Source organism: Podarcis pityusensis (assembly GCF_964106645.2).
Source record: "Podarcis pityusensis genome assembly, chromosome: 8".
Lineage (NCBI taxonomy): Eukaryota > Metazoa > Chordata > Lepidosauria > Squamata > Lacertidae > Podarcis > Podarcis pityusensis.
In genome coordinates, this window is record NC_138033.1 from 1,948,351 (window position 1) to 1,973,621 (window position 25,271).

A 25,271-nucleotide genomic window follows, 5' to 3' on the forward strand; every position below is an offset into this window, starting at 1 on the left:
GCCCGCTCCCCGGTAAACTCTAAAAAGAGTGACGAGTGAGAGCGGGGTTGGAGACGGTGGCACTGGGGAATCAACTCGCTTCCTTCAAAGCGCAAAGCTCTGAGTCCGGCGATCGGGAGCAGCCAATTCCTCCAAAGAAAATTTGGACTTAATTCTTCTGAAAATCGTGAGTAAAGTGACTCAAATTGGATTTACAAATTGGGAAGGAAAGGGATTTAAAAATGGAGGTCAATCCCTTCCACTGAAGTAAAAGTGAAAGCAGCTAACGTTACCAAAAGCCGCAACTTTAACTTTATTTTTTTTTTAGAAAATTTCAAGTGTACTAATTACAGTGGTACCTCAGGTTACATACGCTTCAGGTTACGTACGCTTGAGGTTACAGACTCCGCTAACCCAGAAATAGTGCTTCAGGTTAAGAACTTTGCTTCAGAATGAGAACAGAAATCGTGCTCTGGCAGCGCAGCGGCAGCAGGAGGCCCCCATTAACTAAAGTGGTGCTTCAGGTTAAGAACAGTTTCACATTAAGTACGGACCTCCGGAACGAATTAAGTACTTAACCCGAGGTACACTGTACCCCCTTTTCTAGCAGGGGGAAGGGGGGGAAAAGATAAAAAGTAATTTCCCTGCAGAAGAATTTGGGAACTGTTTGAACTGTTATATCTTCTTTGTGGAAGCAGACTTCCCGGGAGAGGGAAGGCTAGACTCCATTGTGACGTAACAAAGGAATCGGATACTTTCAACTTTCGTTTTCCGCTTTGGGGAATACAAAGTAATCACAGCTGCTAGAACTCAAAAAATACTTGGAATTGTATCTCTACCCTCTGGTTACTAAGTTAAAGATTTGAAATAAGCTTTTGGGGACTTGGTTAGAGGAGTAAACAAAAAGACTTGTACAGATTAAAAGACTGTGGGAAGGAACAACTCTTATTTTGGAGTGGGGACTTTTGAAAGTTGGGAACCTAGCCTGCTTACTTTATTATCTCCCCCTGGTGACTGTAGCTGACCTTGGGAAGAACAAAAAGAGAAATTATGGATGGGGGAGACAAAGGATACAAGACAGAGAAGCCAGAGAGACCAGAGAAAGCAAAAAATAAACCAAGAAGAGACTCAAGAACACTTACATTTGAAGAATCTGTAATGCAGCTCCTTCAGGAAATTAAAACAGAAGTAAGAGGGAACCAAAAAACTATTCAAGATTTGAGGAACGACTTTGTTGAACTGAAGTAGAACCTGAAGATAGTGAAGTCAGATATGACTTCACATGAGGCAAGAATTACACAATTGGAAACGATAAGGGTCCGGGACTTAGAAACTGTACAGCAGGAAGCGCAAAATTCAATTGCGTTTCTTCAATTGAAGGAGAAGGAGGCTCATTTGAGATTGAGAGGGGTAGTCCAGAAGCAGCAGGACAATCTGAGGGGTTGGCTTATTGAAGAATTTTCAACTTATTGGGAGATTCCAAAAGAAGAATTAAATTTGTGGATTGATAAAGCATACAGATTTGGCCCCAAAAAGGACTCTAAAATCACACATGACTGTATGGTGACTTTCAAAACAAAAGAATAAAGAGATATGATATTAGGACACCACTATAAAAAAAGTTTAAAGATAGATGGGAAAGCTGTGATTTTGTTCAAGGAAGTCCCAAGACATTTCTTATCTTTGAGAAATAACTACACAGATCTGGCAACTGCTCTAAGGAAGAAAACTAATTTCTTCAGGCGGGAATTCCCAGAGGGCCTCTCCTTCAAATTTCAGGGGAGGAAACAAAAAATCAGAACTGTGGGAGAGAAAGATTTCTGGAGAAAAACGCAAAGGAACTCGGCTTGGAAAGTTCTCCTCCTTTGGGTGCGGAAGGCCCCTAAAAAACTAAGATGTCTTTAAAAATTTACTCCTGGAATGTTAATGGTTGAAATTCTCTGAAAAAAAGAGGCCAAGTTTTCCATATCTTGGTGAGATACAATTTAGATATAATTTGCTTACAAGAAACACATGTTACTAGATTGCATAGAAAAATTTTACAGAATAAAAAACTTGGACAGGACTTTATTTCATCAGATAAGGTAAAAAAAAAAAAAGGAGTGGTTTTTTATGTCAAAGAAAAATGGAACCCCAAGTTGTTGTTTAAGGATGAGGAAGGGAGATACATTGCTGTGGAAATTACAGCACAAGGCGATGAATATATTTTATTGGGAATTTATGCACCAAATGATGGGAAAGTGGAATTTTTTAGAAATTTGGATTTAAAGCTCAATGAATACCTGGATTATAAAATAATATTAATGGGAGATTTGAATGAAGTAGTCTCCACACTTATGGATAAATCACAAGAGCAGAAAGTACAAAATGCAGGCAGACTCCCAACATTGTTTTTTGATATGGTAGACAAATATGACCTGTCAGACATATGGAGACTACAAAATCCTACAGAGAAAGACTATACTTTTTTTCAAATGCGTCCCAAACATTCTCGAGAATTGATTACCTATGGATTACCAGGGATATAGCTCCAAGGGTAACAAAAATCCAAATATGTCCTAGAACATGCTCTGATCATAATGCAGTGTTACTGGAAATGAAATTGTATCTGCAGGGTTCCTTCAGATAGAGAGGATGAATGAGGCTGAGGAGGAAATGGCAAAGATTTGAGACATAGCTTAACCAGTGGGGAAGAGAGGACTGTTGCAGGCTGTTTGTTTGGAAACATTGTATTATGGGATGGAGTGATGCACAGACCTTTGAGAAACTTCGGAATAACTGTTCCACCCCCGAGAGTGCAAAATGACTCCCAGGCTGTACACTTGATCCTTCAAGGGCACAGTTTCCCTATTCAGAACCAGGGAATCCTCCGCACCCGCTGCCCGTCCCCCAATAACAGTGCTTCAGTCTTGTTGGGATTCAACCTCAATCCGTTAGCCGCCATCCATCCTCCTCCTCGAGACACTCTGACAGGACATTCACTGCTTTCACTGGTTCCGATTTAAAAGAGAGGTAGAGCTGGGTATCATCTGCATACTGATGAACACCCAGCCCAAACCCCCTGGTGATCTCTCCCAGTGGCTTCATGTAGATGTTAAAAAGCATGGGGGAGAGGACGGAACACTGAGGCACCCCACAAGTGAGAGCCCAGGGGTCTGAACACTCATCCCCCAACACCACTTTGGGTAGATAGAGCTCTACATCATCTGCACACTGATTTGAGACTGGGTGATAGTTGGCCATTGGGGCTGGAGCCAAATATGTTTTTTTAAGAAGCAGTTTAATAACTGCTTCTTTAAGTGGGTTTGGGAAGACTCCCTCACAGATGTAAGCGTTCACCACATCACGGAGCCCATCATCCAGCCCTGGCTGACTCGCTTTTATGAGCCAGGATGGGCAAGGATCAAGGAGACAGGTGGTAGGCTTCACTCATCCAAACAGCCTATTCACATCCTCAGAGGTAACAGGTTGAAATTGATCCCATACAACTTGAGTAGACAGAACTCTAGCACTCTCCTACGCCGGCCCTGCTACAACGGTGGTGTCTACCTCTTTCTGAATCTGAGCGACTTTATCTGCAAAAAACTACAAAATCATTGCAGGAGATCTTGGTGTCCTCTCCAGGTCCCAATGGTGACGGTGGTTCAGTTAGATTATGAACCACCTGAGTCTCCTGCTGCTATTTTCTGCAGATGCAATAGAGGCAGTGAAGAAGGTCCTCTTTTCTGTTGCTATCACCACTTGGTAGGCTTGACGTTGAGCTCAAACCCATGTTCAGTCCAATTCAGAATGATTTTTCCACTACCAGCGCTCCAGCTGTCTCAGCAATTGTTTCATCACTCTCAGCTTCGGGGAAAACCATGGGACTGTCCAGGCTCCATGCAATTGGAGAGGACGCTTCGGAGCCAGAAAAGTGGATAGTGTGGTTAACTCCACGTTCCAGTGGGCCACAAGGGAGTCAGCTGAGAGGCCATCAACATGGGATAATATGTTCCCTACCACTCTCTGGAAACCATTTGGATCCATTAAGTGGTGGGGCGGACCATCCAAATTGGTCCCATCTCCCTGTGGAGGGGAAGGGTCGCAGAGAAGACAAGTGGCGCCGGGAAGTGATCTGACCATGGCACTTCTTTCGTTTCGCTTTTACTTAGTGTCAGATCACCCATGTCCATAGAGGTGAACACCAGGTCTAAGGCATGTCCGCGGCTATGAGTTGGGCCAAGCTTATTCAGGGACAGCCCCATGGAGGCCATGCTTTCCATGAAGTCCCTGAGTGGCCCCTTGTGAGGTCATGTTGGCATGGATGTTAAAACCCGTTTAAGATATTGTGAAGTTCTTGTCAGAAGTCCCTAAAGAGAACTAATGAATACCTGGTGGATTAAAAAAAAGCTCAAAAGATCCAGCACTTAGCTGACACTCATGATGCACAGAGTTTCTTTAAAGCCACAAAGACCATCTATGGGCCAATAAATCATGCTTTATTCACCCTACGCTCAACAGACAGTATCAGATTTCGAAAAGATAAAGAAGCTATTGCATTGTGCTGGAAAGAAAATTACCAGCATCTCCTTAACCATCACCTCTGGATCTGCTAGGTCCTCTCACAAATTCCACAAAAAACAAATTAGAGATGAGCTTGGAGTTTCTCCAAATCTGTGTACAGCTATTAACCAAATGAAAAACAAAGCCCGCAGAACTGATGGGATACCTGCCGAAGTCTTCAAAGTGGGTGGAATTGAACCAACACAACAACTTCACAAGCTCATCGGAAAAATCTGGGAGAAGAGATCCCAGCAGACTTTAGGAATGCCAAAATTATCAATCTCTTAAGAAAGGTGATAGAATGGATTGCAGAAACTATAAAGGCATCTCTTTATTAGCTGCGGCCAGCAAAATTCTTGCAAGGATCTTAGCAAACCTTCTCCTAACTATATCCAAGGCTACCCCTTCTGAATCCCAAAATGGTTGTCTACCTTCTACGGGGACAGTGGACATTATTTTCATCGCTCAACAGCTTCAAGAAAAATGCAGAAAGCAAAACCAACTCCTGTATATGCTGTTTATTGACCTGACTAAGGCCTTCAAGACTGTAAATCGTAATGCCTGTGGAATGTCCTTCTGAAAATCGGCTGCCCAGATAAATTTGTGAACATCCTTCTGCTCCTCCACAATAAGATGACATCAACCATCTCAGATAACGATGGCTCTCAAAGTGAACCATTCACAGTGGGATCAGGTGTTAAACAGGGATGTGTTATCGCCCCAACTCTAGTTATTATTTTCATTGCCAGGATCCTACACATTGTTGAAGGGAAACTCCCTACCGGGGTAGAAATCATATATCAAACATATGGAAAGCTCTTTAACTTGAATAGGCTGAAAGCAAAGAGTAAGGTTACCATAAACTTTGTCATAGAGCTTCAATATGCTGATGAAAGCGCTAGGGAAGGAGTTGTCGCCGTGGCACTCCTTGGTGTGTGGAGTCCCGCAGGGCACAATCCTTTCCCTGATGCTTTTCAATATCTTTATGCGCCCCCTTGCCCAGACTGTCTGGAGTTTTGGGCTGGGTTGTCATCAATATGCTGATGACACCCAGCTTTATCTGTTGATGGACAGCCACCCTGACTCGACCCTGGACACACTGACCAGATGCTTGGAAGCTGTGGTTGGATGGCTGCGTGGGAGCCAGTTGAAGTTAAATCCTTCAAAGACAGAGGTCCTCTGGCTGGGTCGGGATGACATGGGGTAGGGGGGCCAACTCCCATCTCTTGTGGGGGCTCAATTAGTGCCAGCGCCTTCTGTCAAGAGCTTAGGTGTCACCTTCGACGCCTCCCTTTCCATGGAGCCACAGCAAAGGTGGCATTTTTCCATCTCCGCCGTATTAATCAGTTGGTCCCTTCCCTTTCTTGCCCGGATCTGGCCACAGTGATCCATGCGACGGTCACCCCCAGGCTTGACTACTGTAACTCACTCTACGCGGGGCTGCCCTTGAAGCTGACCCAGAAACTCCAGCAGGTGCAGAATGCAGCAGCATGGTTCCTTAAGGGGTCCTTGCCACGGGACCAGATTCATCCAGTGCTTTACCAACTGCACTGGCTCCCAGTGGAGTACAGGGTCAGGTTTAAGGTGCTGGTTTTGACCCTGAAAGCTCTATGCGAACGGAACGGATCCCGTTCGCATCCCGAGGTACCACTGTACTATGCAGAGGATGCAAAGATTCTAGAGCAGGGGCAGCAAACTTTTTCAGCAGGGGCCAGTCCACTGTCCCTCAGACCTTGTGGGGGGCTGGACTATATTTTGAAAAAAAATATGAACAAATTCCTATGCCCCACAAATAACTCAGGGATGTATTTTAAATAAAAGGACACATTCTACTCACGTAAAAACACGCTGATCCATGGGCCGGATTTAGAAGGCGATGGGGCCAGATCCGGCCCCTGGGCCTTAGTTTGCCTACCCATGTTCTAGATCTAAAACAACAGGAATTGAGCCTGATTTTGTGGACCCCTTCTAGCTGTAATCTACAACCTGTTTTTGGCACAACAATAGTGCATTAGTGGTAGTTTTATTCTGCTTTATTTAGTAGTTCTGCAATACTTCCCCAGTGCTACCACATCACTGCTGCCTAAAGCAGCATTAAGTATATGGGATCGTAACTGGGGAAATCCACAAGCACCTGTTAAGTGTTTGGAGACTGCAGAAATGGATAAATTGATTTGATTCACAGAAGGTAAGGTTTTACAAAGGTAAAATTTGCTTACTGCAGTTGCTACAATAACAATGGAAAATGTAAGAAGGGAATGAATTTATTTTACTGTAAAGTATCATTTTAAAGGGCAACGAGGGTGGCGCTGTGGGTTAAACCACAGAGCCTAGGGCTTGCCGATCAGAAGGTCGGCGGTTCGAATCCCCGTGATGGGGTGAGCTCCCGTTGCTCGGTCCCTGCTCCTGCCAACCTAGCAGTTCGAAAGCACGTCAAAGTGCAAGTAGATAAATAGGTACCGCTCCGGCGGGAAGGTAAACGGCGTTTCCGTGCGCTGCTCTGGTTCGCCAGAAGCGGCTTAGTCATGCTGGCCACATGACCCAGAAGCTGTCTGCAGACAAACGCTGGCTCCCTCGGCCAGTAAAGCAAGATGAGCTCTGCAACCCCAGAGTTGGTCACGACTGGACCTAATGGTCAGGGTTCCCTTTACCTTTACCTTTATCATTTTAAAGGAAACACACTGAAAAACATTAATAAAAGAGAGGAAGGAAAAGAATCAAGCAGTGGTTGGAGACTTATTTTTATTTGATGGGAGTCTTATTTAAGAGGAGCAGTTGAATTGATAAAATTTCTTCGTAAGGTTGTTGGAATTTTCAACTTAAAAGCTGGTTTGCATTTCTGCAAATGCTTTTTTAAACTAAAGCTCAGTGAGCTTTACTCGCTAAGTTATGCATTTTTACTGTGGATTTCTCCAGGCTTTTGGAACCCGGTGTTGGGCCTTAATGTTGCTGTTTTCATTGTTGTTTCATTTTATACTGTATTTTACAGTTTATGTTGTGTTGTAAGCTACCCTGTGCCCTGGAGGAAGCTCAGGGTATTAAAAACCCTGAAATAGGACTTCCGGGGGCGGCGCGAACGGCAATGGCGGTCCTCTTCTGAACGGGAGAGGAGGCTCCGCAGGCAACGGGTCGTCCGCTACGGCGAAGCGGAGACCCACTCTGGAAAACCCCAGGCGGCAAGAGCCTGGGGTCTTGAGGCTCGGTGGGCGCCTAGAGCGACCCTCCAAGTGCAGAAGGAACCCCGTAAGGGGCTCCGGAGCACGGAGGGGGGTTGCGGCGCTGTGAGCTGTTTCACAGCCTGAGGAGCGAAGCCGCGCTGCTACTGTCGGTGAGCGCTGATCCCTTTTCCTGCTAAATTACGGATCCGGACGAAAAAGCAACTAACTCGTGAGTAAAAGACTGAATCACTTGAATTTGAGACTTTAAAAGGGAAACTTAAATTGGCTTGAACTTGGCTGAGAGCGGAGAGACGTGGAAGCAGGAAGTCCGTCTTCCGCAGCCATTGAACTTGAAAAAAAAGCAATCAGCTGGAGGAGTGGAGGCTGAAAGAAAGAGACTCTAAGTTTTACAGATCTAAGCATCTATTTGAACTTGCATCTTAAAGTAAAGACTTTAAGCTAAAGATTTGGGATTTCTATTTGCACTTGACTTTCCTCCTCTTATTGGATTACAAACTAGAAGGTGAAACCCAGAATCAGGAGCTGCCTGAGTACTAAGGGAGCTGTCAGTACTGCAGATTTGGATACTGTATATTGGAACTTGAAACAATCTGAGGGTATTGAGACCTTTTAAATTTGAAACATTCTTTTTGGAGATAAATAAGCACTGTCTGCAACAAAGTGACCATTTATAAACTCTGCTAAACATTTGTATTTGAAGGTTCTTGGACATTAAATTAGACTCTGAAAGACAGATTAAGCTCCCTCTAGAGGATTGGATTATAACAGTGATTTTACATACACTTTTTACTTTCGATTCCCCTTGCTGTTTGCTTGCTCTGGACCTTTCCATTCCCATGGGAACAACTCAGTGTGACCTTGACTGACAGATAACGTTGGAATGAGTGGCACAAGAAAAAGAGGGAGAGCTAAACAAACAACTCTAACAACTCTAACCTCAGCCTCACAGACACGCAGATCATCTGTGCCTACTTTGCCCTCAGAAGTGGAGGGAGAGGGCGAAGCAGAGCAGTTACAACTGGAAGATATGGCCTCAGGAGCATCTGTTTCTGTACTAGACAAAATTTTTGAAAAATTGGAAGCTTTGGACAAGAAAGCAGATGCGCAATCAGCAAAGATTGATAAAAACACAGAATGTCTAAATAAATTAACCACACAAGTGGTACAGAATGCACAAGCAATTGGACAGTTAACGGAGGCCTCAGCAGAAAATCGGAAATTGACTGAGGACACCAGACAAAGATTTGAAAATTTAGAGCAAGAGGTAAGACCACTCACTAAACAAGTCGGGGAACACCAGATTTATCTCTCGATGATAGAACTGCGAAACCGTGAGAACAACTTAAGGATTAGATCACTACAAGAGGCAGAAGAAGGACATCTAACTGAGTTTTTGACCAAAGAATTCTCCAAGTTCTGGAACTTGGAAGAAAAGGACTTTAAAATTGTGTCAGCTTTCAGACTTGGAAGATTTATAAAGAAGGAGAGGCCCAGAGACTGTTTGATAACATTGAGATCAAAGGAGGAAAGGGATAAGATTTTGGGACTACACTTTGTAAAATCACTGGAGGTGTTGGATAGAAGAATTGAAATTTATAAAGATATCCCAAGACTACTGCTTGATCTTAGAGCCGCCTATTCTGAACTTGTTAAACTACTAAGGAGCAACGCAATTCCATTCAGGTGGGAATTTCCCCAAGGATTATCTTTTACCTTTAGAGGGAGAAAGGTCAAAGTGAGAACACTTGAAGAGAGAGACAAATTCCTGTCTACATACGGAGAGGACCTTCAAAAAAGAAATGAACTACCTTCTGGGCCTGAGGCAACGCCAGTACCAACATCAGCATCTGTGGAACCTGAAGACCCTGAGAAGATACCACCCCTTGAAAAATAACCAGATAGTTCAGGATGTCTCTGCAACTGTTGAGCTGGAATATTAATGGTTGTAACATTCCGGAAAAAAGGAAGAAAATATTTCATATATTAAAAAAAGAACAATTGGACATTATTTGTTTACAAGAAACACATGTGACGAGGCTCCACAGAAAAGTGTTAATAAATAAAAGATTGGGCCAGGAATTTGTATCTTCGGACAAAGTTAAGAAGAGAGGCGTGGTGATATATGCAAAAGAGAGCCTGTCACCTAAATTCCTGTTTAAAGATGAACATGGAAGAATTTTGGCTATTGAGATACAATATCAAGGAGAGAAACTGCTGATATTAGGAATTTATGCACCTAATGAAGGGAAATCGGAATTTTACAAGAAGCTGCAGGAGACAATGCTGGACTATCTAGACTACAACAACATCATAATGATGGGAGATATGAATGGGGTCGTATCAACTAACATGGACAAGTCACAAAGTCAAAATGTTACAAAAGACGGCAGACTACCTAAAACCTTTTTCGAAATGATTGACAATATGGATTTGATTGACATTTGGAGGACAAAGAACCCACTAGGAAGAGAGGGAACATTCTTTTCTGAAGCCCAACTGACCTGGACAAGAATCGACCAAATATGGATTTCTAGAGGCCTGGCACCTAAGGTCAGAAAAGTGGAAATCTGCCCAAAGACCTGCTCCGACCATAATGCAGTAAAGATGGATATGACACTATTACCAACTGGATCCTTTAGATGGAAGATGAATGACAATTTGTTTAGAGATCAGGAAATTACCAAGAAGGCCCAAAAAGTTTTGAAGGACTATTTTGAGATAAACATGAATAATATGGTGGAAAAAAGAACAATCTGGGACGCAAGCAAAGCTGTAATGAGGGGATTCTTGATACAACAGAATGCAGTGAAGAAAAGAACACAAAATGAGAAAAAAGATAAGATCTTGGATAAAATAAAAGAATTAGAGAAGAAATTAAGAGTGAATCCGAAGTCACAGCCAACTCTGAGAGAAATTAAACTTTATCAAACACAATATTCTAAATTGATAAATCAGGAAATTGAATGGAAGGTTAAATTAATGAAACAAAAAACGTTTGAGTCGGCGAATAAATGTGGAAAACTGCTAGCTTGGCAGTTGAAGAGAAGACAAAGATTAAATACTGTTACAAACTTAGAGGTTGATGGAAAAAACATCCAGAATCCAGTGGACATTAGAAAGTGTTTCCAGAGATACTTCAAAAAACTATACACCCAAGGGCCGCAAGATGAGGTTGAGATTAAACAATTTTTGGCAAAAAACGGACTATCTAAATTGTCACAAGAAAATAGGACAACCCTGAATTCTAAAATAACACGACAGGAGATCGAACAAGCTATCCAGAACATGCAACTTGGCAAATCTCCAGGACCAGATGGGCTGACCTCCAAGTACTATAAGACATTGAAAGACTATTTGATACAACCTTTGATGGAGGTCAGCAATGAAATTATGGAGGGGAGGAGGGCACCGGAGTCGTGGAAGGAAGCGTTTATCACATTAATACCAAAGTCGGAAGCTGAAAAGACACAACTTAAGAACTACCGTCCCATCTCTCTTTTAAATGTGGATTACAAAATATTTGCAGACATTTTGGCAAATAGATTTAAAAAAGTTTTAAATGAAGTAATTCATAAGGACCAGGCTGGCTTTCTCCCAGGAAGACATCTGTTTGCCAATACAAGGAACATTATTGACATTTTGGAACTTTTGCAAACAGACATAAACACAAAAGCAGTTTTAATTTTTATAGATGCGGAGAAGGCCTTTGACAATATCTCCTGGAAATTTATGATGGGAAATTTGAAAGAGATGGGAGTGGGACGGGGTTTTGAGAATGGGATTGAGGCGATATATTCAGAACAGAAAGCTAAACTGATAGTTAATAATGTGGTTACAGAAGAGTTTAAAATTGAAAAAGGGACACGACAAGGTTGCCCTATCTCCCCTTTGTTATTTATTTCGGTTCTGGAAGTGCTATTGAACATGATTAGAAGGGATCGGTTGGTGGAAGGAATTCAGGTCGGTCAGAAACAATATAAATTAAAAGCTTTCGCAGATGACCTGGTTTTGACCTTGCAGAAGCCAGAGCCCAGTACGAAAAGAGTATTACAATTGATTAATGACTTTGGTCGGGTGGCTGGATTTAAATTAAATAAACAGAAAACTAAGGTTTTGGGGAAAAACTTGACTAATACAGAGTCAGAACGGTTTCAGAATGAGACGGAACTTAATGTGGTTAAAAAAGTAAAATACCTAGGGGTAAACATAACAGCAAAAAATCTAAGTCTATTTAAGGACAATTATGAAAAATGTTGGACAGAAATTAAGAGAGACTTAGATAGTTGGTCAAAATTGAAACTTTCTTTGTTAGGCCGAATTGCTGCTATCAAGATGAATGTATTGCCAAGGATGTTGTTCTTATTTCAAACACTTCAGGTTTTGGACAAAACGGAGTGCTTTCAGAAGTGGCAGAGAGACATTTCTAAGTTTGTCTGGCAGGGCAAAAAGCCCAGAATTAAGTTCAAGATATTAACCGATGCAAAACAAAGAGGGGGCTTTGCCCTGCCAGACTTAAAGTTGTATTATGAAGCCGCAGCGTTCTGCTGGCTAAAAGACTGGCTACTTCTTGAAGACACTGATGTGTTAGATTTGGAAGGGTTCAACAATACCTTTGGATGGCATGCATATTTATGGTATGACAAGGTTAAAGCAAATAAGGCCTTTAAGAACCATATTGTCAGAAAATCATTGTTTAATGTCTGGACAAAATATAAAGACTTGCTGGAAAATAAAACACCAAGGTGGCTTTCACCTTTGGAAGCCAAGGCCCGAAAAAGACCCAGTATGGAGGCTAAATGGCCAAAATATTGGGAAATACTAGAAAAGGATGGAGACAATTGGAAATTGCAGAGTCTGGAGAAAATGAAAGACAAAGTGCGAGATTGGTTACATTACGCTCAGATTAAAGAAGTTTTTAAAAATGATAAGAAACTAGGGTTCCAGGTGGAGAAATCGAAATTAGAAACAGAATTGTTAGAACCAAAGATTAAGGTACTTTCAAGGATGTATAACTTGCTGTTGAAATGGAATACACAAGACGAAACGGTTAAATCGGCTATGATAAGGTGGGCACAGGATATTGGGCATAATATCATGTTTGAGGACTGGGAGAGGTTGTGGAGTAATGGATTGAAATTTACTGCATGTAACGCCCTGAAAGAAAATGTAATGAAAATGATTTATAGATGGTATATGACCCCAGTCAAACTTGCTAAAATTTACCACCTGTCTGATAATAAGTGTTGGAAATGCAAAGAGTGTGACGGAACGTTCTTCCACCTCTGGTGGACTTGCCCTAAAGTGAAGGCGTTCTGGGAAACGATTTATAATGAACTGAAAAAGGTATTTAAATATACCTTCACTAAGAAACCAGAGGCTTTCCTTTTGGGTATTGTCGGCCAAGGGGTGGCAAAGAAGGACCAGACATTTTTTATGTATGCAACAACAGCAGCAAGGATACTTCTCGCAAAACACTGGAAAACTCAAGATCTACCCACACTGGAAGAATGGCAGATACAACTGATAGACTACATGGAACTGGCTGAAATGACCGGCAGAATCCGTGACCTGGGAGAAGAGAGGATTGAGGAGGACTGGAAGAAATTTAAGAACTATTTACAAAAGTATTGCAATTTGAGTGAATGTTAAATAAGATGCTAGATCAAAATAACTGAGCACCACTAAATTTAGAAGTTTTTAAGAAAATAAGTAAGACTGTGAAATTTAGCTTCTTCTGAGAATTATAAGATTAGGAAATATAGAAGGGATATAAGAATTTAAATAAGAGGATAAATTGCTGACAAAATGTTTTAACGATGAAAATGGGAGCGGGAGATGTGAGGAAGTCCAAAGAAAATGTGAAAATATGTTAAGATCAATGTTACATTGTTTATCATGTTTATTTTTATTGTAAAATTTAATAAATTGCTTTAAAAAAAAAAAAAATAAAAACCCTGAAATAGTGTTAAACTAACTATCCATTTATATCAGTTTTATAACCTAGCAAAATTATGGATTCTCTAACTTCCCATTACAACAATTATGGATTCTCTAACTGCTATTGCAACGGCACGATTATATTCATATCATTTGTAGTGTGGCCATGTGTCCTACTTTACAAAGGACAGTGCCAGTCCTCTGAAGGGCTGTCTACATAGTTTAAGGACTCATCCACACTTCCACACAAGTCCAGGGCACAGGTCTGACCAGTTTCTCCCTTGCCCTGCTCCATTCCCAGGGAAAACTAGCTATCTAGTAAAAAAAAAAATCAGAGCAAACCTGAATCCAAAGAAAATTCAAATTGCTGTTTGTCCCAATTGAGCACTAAAGAGCAGTTTCCCCAGGGGAGCGGAGGGAGGGAGCAGTGGAAGTGTGGATAAGCCCTAAGTTTCAAGATAAAGAACCTTAAGAAGGGAGAACAGGAGGGCTGTTGAAGTTCTCCTTAAACAGTTAATATCTGGGCAGAAGGCTAAGCAGGCACACAGAACACCTGGTCACAGTCATCTCCAGTACAATGAGACACACTGTTTTTCTCTTTTAAATTACAGTAAGCATTCTATCCATTTAAAGTATCATCTTATTTTTAAAAATAAGTTTGTGTTCTCCTATCCTCCTTTTCGGTGATGCATTTCTGCATTTTTGGCAATGTGTAAGTGGCCACCTTGATCACTTGTCACACAGACAGTTGGATGAAATAGATCATCGTTCTAAAGGTGCCAAATGAACGAGTTTGAATGCCAAGTCTTACTTCATCATGAATGCCAATTAAAAATAAGCCCAGTGTAGCTTTTTAAATCCGCAGGACATAGAGCAGGCATCCCCAAACTCAGCCCTCCAGATGTTTTGGGACTACAATTCCCATCATCCCTGACCACTGGGGTCCTGTTGGCTAGGGATGATGGGAGTTGCAGTCCAACAACAGCTGGAGGGCTGATTTTGGGGATGCCTGACATAGAGTTTCAGTGACTAGGCTTGGAGAAACGGCATCTGAATTCTAGCTTATGAAAACAAACAATTTTGATTTTTCTTCTTCCTTGAATAATTTCTCATGCAACAAATTTGGCTACCTCACTGCTCACCCCTAACTCATCCTAAGGTTGGAAAGCCAGGCCCAAACTAACAAAATGAATTTCAACAGAGAGAAAAGTAAGGTTCTACACTTAGACAGGAAGAACCAGCTGCACAAATATAAAAGGGGGGAAACCTTGCTGGCCTGTACTACATTTGAAAAGGATCTAGGGGTCTTAGCAGACCACAAGCTTAACATGAGTCAACATTGTGATGCAGCAGCAAAAAAGATGAATACAGTGGTACCTCAGGTTACAAATTTAATTCGTTCTGGAGGTCCGTTCTTAACCCAAAACCATTCTTAACCTGAGGTGCGCTTTCGCTAATGGGGCCTCCCACTGCCGCCAGCGCACGATTTCCGTTCTCATCCTGGGGCTAAGTTTGCAGCCCGAGGTAACTACTTCTGGGTTAGCGGAGTTTGTAACCTGGAGCGTTTGTAACCCGAGGTACCACTGTACTATTTTACTTGTATCAACTGAAGATTAGTGTCCTGATCAAGGGAAGTCAGCACCACTCTATTATGCCTTGGTCAGAACACACCTAGAGTACTGTGTCTAGTTATGGATGCCACAAATTAAGAAGTTTGTTGACAAGCTGGAATGTGTACAGAGGGTGTGACCAAGATGATCAAAAGCCTGGAAACCAAACCTTATGAGTTGAGGGAGTTGGGTATGTTTAGCCTGGAAAAGAGGAGACCGAGAGGAGATACAATGTTGTTTAGTTGTTTAGTCGTGTCCGCCTCTTTGTGACCCCCTGGACCAGAGCACGCCAGGCCCTCCTGTCTTCCACTGCCTCCCGCAGTTTGGTCAAACTCATGCTGGTAGCTTCCAGAACACTGTCCCACCATCTTGTCCTCTGTCGTCCCCTTCTCCTTGTGCCCTCCATCTTTCCCAACATCAGGGTCTGCCTTGCCGTGGCGAAGGGGCTTGAATAACTCAGAGAAGCTATGAACTATGCCATGCAGGGCCACCCAAGATAGACAAGGTCACAGTGGAGAGTTTTGACCAAACGTGATCCACCTGGAGCAGGAACCGGCAAGCCACTCCAGTATCCCTGCCAAGAAAACTCCATGGACAAAGACAACAGCTTTCCACATATACTATGTAAAAGAACTATTTTAGTAGTTTACTACCCCCCTCCTCCTCCTGACCTTCCCATATTCCCCAACCATATACTGTCTATAACATTAGTGTCTCACATTGAATATAACTGATCTGTAGTTTTGTAATTTAGGAAAATCTTTAATAAATAAATCTTTAATAAAAACATATTTTTAAAACTGCAGGATTTCAAAAAGGGAAGAGAGGGTTTTTTTCTCTTTACAATATGATTTAGGATTAATGGTAGACCACAAGCTAAAACATGGTGAGCCTAGAGAAAAAACAATTAAGTGGATATAGAGTAGTTCTTCAAATATTTGAAGACAGCTGTTACAGAGATGATGCAGCATATTTGGGTGTTTTTTTTCTTGCTGACTATCCATTTATATAAGTTTTATAACCTGGCAAAATTATGGATTCTCTCACTACCCATTACAGCAAAGTGGTACCCACTTGCAATGGCATGATTATTTCATACCATTTGTAGGGTGGCCATGTATCCATTGGTCTTAGATAATTATTCTCACTATCTTATACTAACTATGTTAGAAAATCTGACTGCACAACCTATTATCCTGTGCATGAAATCCTTCTTTTCAAAACATGGCATAAACATGTGGTTTAACATCTGAGAATATTAAAGTACTTTTCCGTGTATACAAAACAACCTATCCTCTATCCCATCGCCAATTGCCAACTGCCGAAGCGACAGCCAATCAACAACAGCCCTTGCAGCAGCCACCAATAACAATCTCCAACCCACAGCCCCACAATGCACTACCATGTATAAGACGACCCCTAATTTTGAACATGATTTTTCCATAAAAAAACATAGTCTTACACACTGAAAAGTTCGGTAGTTGAAAAAATCTTGGGCACAAATTGTTAGAAATCCATCTATTCGTTTATATAAAGAAATACAAAACAGAAGTATGAATTAAATAATACCCTACCTCAACAGACAAAATTCATGCTTGCAGACATATTGGGAAAATGGTGAAAAAGCAGACAAGACCTTGCCAATTGTTTAAAACAAAAGAAAGACAGGGCATTGATTCTCAGTATTAGAGGAGTAGCCGGTGAATTATATAGCTCTCCAATTGATATTAATACCCATTTTTTTTAATGTTACGCATATATCACAATTATATCAAAACCAGAGAAAGATCCATACTCTATGCATTTATTGTCCAATATTACTAATTACTATAGATATAAAGATTTTAACAACAATTTTGGCAAATAGAATACAACAAGTGATATCGCCAATAATAAAGAGTGACTACCCTGATGCTGGGAAAGATGGAGGGCACAAGGAGAAGGGGACGACGGAGGACGAGATGGTTGGACAGTGTTCTCGAAGCTACCAGCATGAGTTTGACCAAACTGCGGGAGGCAGTGGAAGACAGGAGGGCCTGGCGTGCTCTGGTCCATGGGGTCACTTGGTTCATTAATCATGTTTGGTGGGAATGACCTCACATAAAAAACTTTTGGAATATTCTCCATTATATCTGCAATTACAGGCCAAACCCTTTCTCCAAATCCTGCCTTAGCCCTACTATCTTTGGACATAGACTTAAGCTCTCCCCTGTGCCACAGTGAACTAGTAGGCTTCTTGCTGACCACAGCATGATTAGAGATAGCTCAGCAATGGAAGAACCAGACTAAAATACCCCTGAACATAAGGGAAAATATCTGGGATATAGCAATGTGTGAGCATCTCACCAGATACAGGGGGGCAATTAAAGGCATAAAGAATAGAGACACCTTCCAAGAAATGTGGACCCCTGTCTTTAACTATGTTAATGACCAAAATCAAGATCTCATACCAAACCGCTCAATATTCTCAGTGGAGAGGTTACGTTAAGTAATATGTTTGCACGTTAAATCTGTAAGTGTATGTCTAGAGACAATGGATGAACTCTCTCATTAGCTGTACTGCTGGATAAGTTTTTGATGGCTATTGTATTTGTGGAAAAAACCATTAAAAATGTGTGTGTTTTTTAAAAAAGAGTGACCAGGCAGGATTCATTAAAACTAGGCAAGCTACAGACAATAGCAGTTTAGTGGTTGATCTAATAAATTTAAATAAAAATAAAGATGACTTTCGTATTCTATCATTAGATGCTGAAAAAGCTTTGATAAAATTTATAAACAAGTATATGCATGTGAACTTGGGCTAGTGGTCCCCCCCCCAAACAAATTCTGAGCAGTATGTCAAGAAAAAAAACCCCTTGGCTACACCCTATGATATGTTTGGCTTTCTGCGGAGGCAAAGGGTATCCGGGTGCCTCATTCTTGGGCTCTGGTTAAACAGACTTACCCAAAAATATGCAATATATTTGGGCAACAATGTTTTAAACATATTACTCTTATTCTTTAAAAGAATAAATCAACCAAGAAGGTCTTCTTTCTCACACAGAAAGGAATGCCTTGTCTAAGACGATGGCTGCGATGTACAACATTTTAATGTACAATATTAAAAAAGTATGTCTGTTTCTTGCTTCAGAACTGCTGCTTTGTCCTGTAAGTAGGTTAATAAACAAAGACTTCTTTAAACCGTGTAACAGCCCCAAATATATTTGCTTTTCCAGTTTTTGGGTACAGATCCGCTTGATCTCCTTTTAGAATATGGAAGCCAGGTTGTTAAGTACGACTTGTTGAAAGGAAAACATTTAATCAGCACTGTATTAAAAAGACCTTCATTTGCTTTCTTTTTTCTGTGTGCAATTCAAATGGCTGGTTTTGACTCTAAAGTTCTAAACTAGGGGTGGTGAACCTGAAGGTCTGAAGAGCCACAACTCCCAGCATCCCTGACCACTACTCATGCTGGCTCGGGATGACGGGAATTAGGAGTCCAACATGATATGGACGATTGGGACTATGATATCTAGAAGACCATCTGCCTGTCCATGACTAAGACCTGGTGTAGAAGCTGCAGCCAGAGTCAGAGCTGGAGCAGGAGTGAGCCACTAAAATCTGGAGCTGGAGCAAATAAAAAGAAAATTCATTATCTCAGAAGTGAACTGTTAAACCAGAAAAGATCAAGAGAAGACACATCTATATAGTCATTGCCAGCTCCTCCTCTATCTGGTTCTCTTCTGGTCTTTGCTTGCAGCTGGGTATTCTTCATCCTGAATAGCTTTTGTTGTTGTTGTTGTTGTTGTTGTTTAGTCCTTTAGTCGTGTCCGCCTCTTTGTGACCCCCTGAACCAGAGCACACCAGGCCCTCCTGTCTTCCACTGCCTCCCGCAGTTTGGTCAAACTCATGTTTGTGGCTTCGAGAACACTGTCCCACCATCTCGTCCTCCGCCGTCCCCTTCTCCTTGTGCCCTCCATCTTTCCCAGCATCAGGGTCTTTTCCAGGGAGTCTTCTCTTCTCATGAGGTGGCCAAAGTCTTGGAGCCTCAGCTTCAGGATCTGTCCTTCCAGTGAGCACTCAGGGCTGATTTCCTTCAGAATGGAGAGGTTTGATCTTCTTGCAGTCCATGGGACTCTCCAGAGTCTCCTCCAGCACCAGAATTCAAAACCTGAATAGCTTCTTCCTCCTAATTAGAATTCAGATCAAGGCAGGGCTTGGCATGGTGATTGAGAGGGTAATTGGAAGGCAGGCAAATCAACTCTGAGATGTGGTTCTTGAGGCTGTGTTAGGACTACTGTGGGCTTTTCCAGGTCTTCAGTTGTAGGAAGGTTCTCCATAGGGTCCCTAGCCTCCAGGATCCTGACACTGCCCCATTCTCCGAGGTCATCTTCTAGCACAAATGTCCTGAAACCTTCTGTGCTTAGACAGGTAATAACTGGGCACAGAGACTTTTCTGTGCTGGCACCACTTTCCACAGGCAAGATCTTTATTAGCATGACTTTATTGTCTTATAGATGATAACTTAAAACTGATTTATGTTCCTGGGCATTTGATAACTAGCCTATTTTATAGTGTTGGTTTAATTTACCTTCGTGGTGGATTTTACTAAGAATTGTTGAGAAAGGCTTTTCCACAATGTTTTTTCTGAGTCATTTCAAGAGATTTTATAGGTAAAAAGGTGGCATGCAATTATCTTATTAAAAAAAACATGCTGAAAAGACCAAAGCACGTCCTATGAATGATGACTGGAAGAAATGGAAGTAATGCTCTCATCTTCACAGTTTTGTGGAGACTGAACTTCTGGGAGGAGGGTGGCAAACTGTCTACTGCCAACACTCCATCGACAGAGATAATTGTGAGGTGATTAATGATGGTCAAGATCTTGGTTATCAAAATCTCCCTTTGAAAACAGGAAGATCAGAGATTAACCTCGAGTGCTCTGAAGAAAACTACTCTTCACACCAGAGACTGGGAAATTTTCTGATGCAATGAGTGAGTGACTTGGAGTGAGGGACCTCCAGTGTTCCCAAAACACCACATAATAGCCCTGTAGGTTAGCACTCAGAGCACTAGGTCGGCTAAACCTCCCTTTTTAAAATTACTTTTGAGATATGACAGAAAATCAGAAGTCATCTTTATTTATTTCTCTCTTCTCTTTTTAATTTCCTTTTTTATTATCTTTATATCTTCCTTTTCTTCTTTTATCTACTTTGCTTTCTTTGATGCTTTGGTTTGTTCTTTAATGTACTCTACTCAGGGTTGAGAGCTGGACCATAAAGAAGGCTGATCGCCGAAGAATGGATGTTTTTGAATTCTGGTGCTGGAGGAGACTCTTGAGAGTCCCATGGACTGCAAGAAGATCCAACCTCTCCATTCTGAAGGAAATCAGCCCTGAGTGCTCACTGGAAGGACAGATCCTGAAGCTGAGGCTCCAAGACTTTGGCCACCTCATGAGAAGACTCCCTGGAAAAGACCCTGATGCTGGGAAAGATGGAGGGCACAAGGAGAAGGGGACGACGGAGGACGAGATGGCTGGACAGTGTTCTCGAAGAAACCAACATGAGTTTGACCAAACTGTGGGAGGCAATGGAAGCTGGTCCTGGAGGAAGAACTGTGAGGGGAGAGACTCCATCAGGCAAGGCCTCTTTCCACCTGCCTTGCCCCACCCTCTAGTCTCTGCTTCTCAATTTGTATTGTATTATTTTATGTACTGTGGCTTGCCATTGTTTTATTGATTATAGTTTAGCAATTATTTATTGTACCTGTTGAGTGGATATCTGTTTAACTTTTATATGTTATCATTATTTAATACTATTCTAATGATTATTGAATATTACTTTTTTTGATGTAGGTTGGCTATTTTAAAGTTTTATTATCACATTTCTGTACTGCATTAGATTGTTATAAGATGTACATTTTTTGTTTCTTCAGCTTGTAAACCGCCTTGAATATTGTAAGATAGAAAGACGGTATACAAATTAAAAAATGATGAAAATGATGATGAAGACAGGAGTGCCTGGCGTGCTCTGGTTCATGGGGTCACGGAGAGGCGGACACAACTAAACGACTAAACAACAACAACAACAACAACTCTGGGTTAATGAGGGTATGCACATGAAGGCGATGGTTGGCTGGTGAAAGACAGTGTGAGAAGTGGGGAAGGGAAGAACTTCTAGGCTGGGAGAAGAAAGAGAACCTGCCTGGTGAGAGCTGGGAAGGTCCACTCCCTTCGGTGTGAGCCAAGGGTTAAGATCTACCTTTGAGAGAGGACTTTGTGTTTCCTCCCTTCTTTTTCCCTTTTCTTTCCTCCCCCCCCCTTTCTTGTTTTTCTTATTTAGATTACTTTGGCTTTTTATTGTGTGATGAAAGGTTTCAATAAAACATTCATGGAAAACTAAATCTTCACAGTGACTGTATCTTTACTGGTAGAAAACACTTGCTGAGAAAGAGAAAATGAAGACTCTGGGATCTGGGCCATCTAATGAAACTGATTTGCAATTGATCCAGAACAAAGCAAAATAAAATGTTTCTTCTCACTATGCAGAAATAAACTTATAGAATTAATTGCTACAAAACTTGGTGTTGACCAGTAGAGTGATCCGAATTTGTTTATCATGGACTTTATAGATTGTTATTAATCATGAGGGCTAAAAATGGAACTTGAGTGTTCAGAGGTAGTGCTGAATAAAAGGTAAAGGTAAAGGGACCCCTGACCATTCAGTCCAGTCGTGGCCGACTCTGGGGTTGCGGCGCTCATCTCGCTTTATTGGCCGAGGGAGCCGGCGTACAGCTTCCGGGTCATGTGGCCAGCAGGACTAAGCCGCTACTGGCGAACCAGAGCAGTGCACGGAAACGCCGTTTACCTTCCCGCCAGAGCGGTACCTATTTATCTACTTGCACTTTGACGTGCTTTCGAACTGCTAGGTTGGCAGGAGTAGTGCTGAATACTGGGGTACAAACAAGAAGGGAAGGCAGTTGCTTTCACACACACAAGTTTCCAGCATCAACAGGCTGTCTGTCGGAGACAGTGTGTTGGACTAGATGACTGCCAAATCCAGTATGGTAAGGCAGTTCAGATGCTCTTAAGTCACAGCTACATTGCCTGGAGACAATCAGTCAGGTTGTGTATCCATAGCAGTGACCACAGGAGGAATGACCACTGGGAGGAGCGCAGAAATGCCCTGGAGGATCTGCAGCAACACAACCAGACGCCTTCATCTGCCCCAGAGGCAACAAAATATATCTCTCTTGTATCGGTCTCTACAGCCACAGCAGGCGCTGTAACCCTCCAATGGTTTGACTTCACCCACAAAGGTGCCTTCCATTGTTTGCTGAGGCAGATGGTTGCCAACGGTTATTTGCCTGTTTAATGGAATGGTGGTCCATCTTACAGGGCTGTTCCTCTGTGTAATTTATATAGCCCACACCAGAAGCACTAAAAATGCAAAGGCATTTATTCCCTTACACAGTATCCTGAAATACCTGATTTTTTTAAAAATTTGAGATGAACATTGTAAAACATACTTCCTTTCTGTTTACCCACAAATGTACACACAAACAGTGAGAAGAGGTAGATCTAAATGGCAGTTTCCTGGAACAATTCCATGAATGAGGCTCTGAGTCCTTTAGGATCCTACTCAGATAGGTTTTTCCTGAAGAAATCACAGGATCATCTCACAAGCAAATGAGGATTTCTACATATACATATTCTTAGATGTACTGCAATAAGCCAACACGTTAGCATAAACTCAATGTCTCAGCCTTATGAGCATCACTAGCTTGGACAGTGTTGTTTTCTTGTACTTACCTGCCAAATCTACATGGACTTTTAAATTAAATTACTTCCACTACTACTGAAAACAGCTCACAGAAGCATGAAATAAAATGCAATACAAGCAGTGCAATAATCAAATGAAATAGAAATCTTTCATTCTATCAGACGAGAATAAAGCCCCAAAGTAGCAGTTCAGAATAATAAATAAACAAACAAACAAATAAATTATACCCCAGCCACTCTGGGCAGCTCCCAACAGAATATTAAAAACACGATAAAACATTGAACATTAAAAATTTCCCTAAATAGGGCTGCCTTCAATAAAGTGTCCAAGTTTCGACACCATTGCTTTTTTAATGCAAGTGTTTTAAAAGACTTGGGTGAATGGCACCAGATAAAGGCACAGCCAGGGCTCCCGGGGGGGGGGGGGGAGCTATTCCACAGCTGAGAAGACCCTCCGCTCAGCAGCCATCCACTTTCCCTCACTTGAAAGGGGCACATGGAGAATTGTCTCTGAAGAGATCTTAAGGCTTTATAAGGTATATACAGGGGAAGGCAGTCTTTCAGAAGCCGCTTCTGGCGCAACGGAACACCGAAACCAGAAGCAGCGCACAGAAATGCCGTTTACCTTCCCACTGGAGCGGTGCCTATTTATCTACTTGCACTGGCGTGCTTTCGAACTGCTAGGTTGGCAGGAGCAGGGACCAAGCAATGGTTCCTCACCCTGTCACAGAATTCAAACTGCCGACCTTCTGATCGGCAAGTCCTAGGCTCTGTGGTTTAACCCACAGCGCCACCCGCGTCCCTCAGATATCCTAGTCCCAAGCTATTAAAGGTTTTAAACCAGCACTTTAAAGTGGACCCAGAAATGGACTAGGTGTAGATGATAAACTGGTGTAGATGATAAATCACTGGTGTAACATGAGTGAAATGCCCAGTCCCAATTAATAAATAATAATAATACTAATAATTATTTTTTTTATACCCTTCCCGGTTCAGAAAACCGGGCTCAGGGCGCCTAACAACAAATTTAAAACACTTAATTGATGCTACAAAAAACAGCATAAAATACGGCATAAAACGTGAATAACAATAAAATCAAAAATCAATTTAGGGGGAAAATCCATCCAATAAATATTAGATGATCACCAGGACTAGCTGGCTAAATTAGTCCTATTTGGGCCAGCAAAGAGACCAGGGGAGAATTAGCTGTGGGGTCCCAGAACAGGTAATCTTCATAAAAAGGGGAGGGGGAGGGAAGGATGGGGAATAAAAGATCAGGCTAAGTTCAAATGGAAAGCCAGGCGGAATAGCTCTGTCTTACAGGCCCTGCAGAAGGAGGTTAAATCCTGCAGGGCCCTGGTCTCATGGGACAGAGCATTCCACCAGGTCGGAGCCATCACTGAAAAGGCCCTGGCCCTGGTGGAGGATAATCTGACTTCCTTGGGGCCTGGGACCTCTAAACTATGATTATTCATGGACCTTAAGGTCCTCTGCAGGGCAGACCAGGAGAGGAGGTCCTGTAAATACGTTATTATTATTATTAATAATAATAATAATAATAATAATAATAATTTTTATTTATATCCCGCCCTCCCCAGCCGAAGCCTGGCTCAGGGCGGCTAACAACAATAAAACAGTACAAAATACAGCACAAACAACACTCTAAAATCATTCATTATAAAATTAATTAATTCAAGCCACTGGCACTCATTGGGCCAGAGCTCCGCGAAGATTGCCGAGGGAGGGAGTCAGGCTGTGCCCTGGCCAAAGGCCAGGCGGAACAGCTCCATCTTGCAGGCCCTGCAGAAAGATGTCAAGTCCCGCAGGGCCCTAGTCTCTTGTGACAGAGCGTTCCACCAGATCGGAGCCACGACCGAAAAAGCCCTGGCTCTAGTTGAGGCCAGCCTAACTTCTCTGTGGCCTGGGACCTTCAAGATGTTTTTATTTGAAGACCGTAAGTTTCTCTGTGGGGCATACCAGGAGAGGCGGTCCCGTAGGTACGAGGGTCCTAGGCCGTATAGGGCTTTGAAGGTTAAAACCAGCACCTTAAACCTGATCCTGTACTCCACCGGGAGCCAGGGCAGCTGGTATAGCACCGGGTGAATGTGATCTCGCAGCGAGGACCCCGTAAGGAGTCTCGCTGCGGTATTCTGCACCCTCTGGAGTTTCTGGGTCAGTCTCAAGGGCAGCCCCACGTAGAGCGAGTTACAATAATCCAGTCTGGAGGTGACCGTTGCGTGGATCACAGTGGCTAGGTCAGGGCGA

General features: G+C 42.2%; 1 protein-coding gene across 2 annotated transcripts in view; it reads right to left on the reverse strand.

Annotated features, from left to right (window-relative positions):
• The window catches only part of DLL3 (delta like canonical Notch ligand 3), a 157,342-nt gene that overhangs the window by 28,254 nt on the left and 103,817 nt on the right, over positions 1–25,271 (reverse strand). The window lies entirely within an intron of this gene.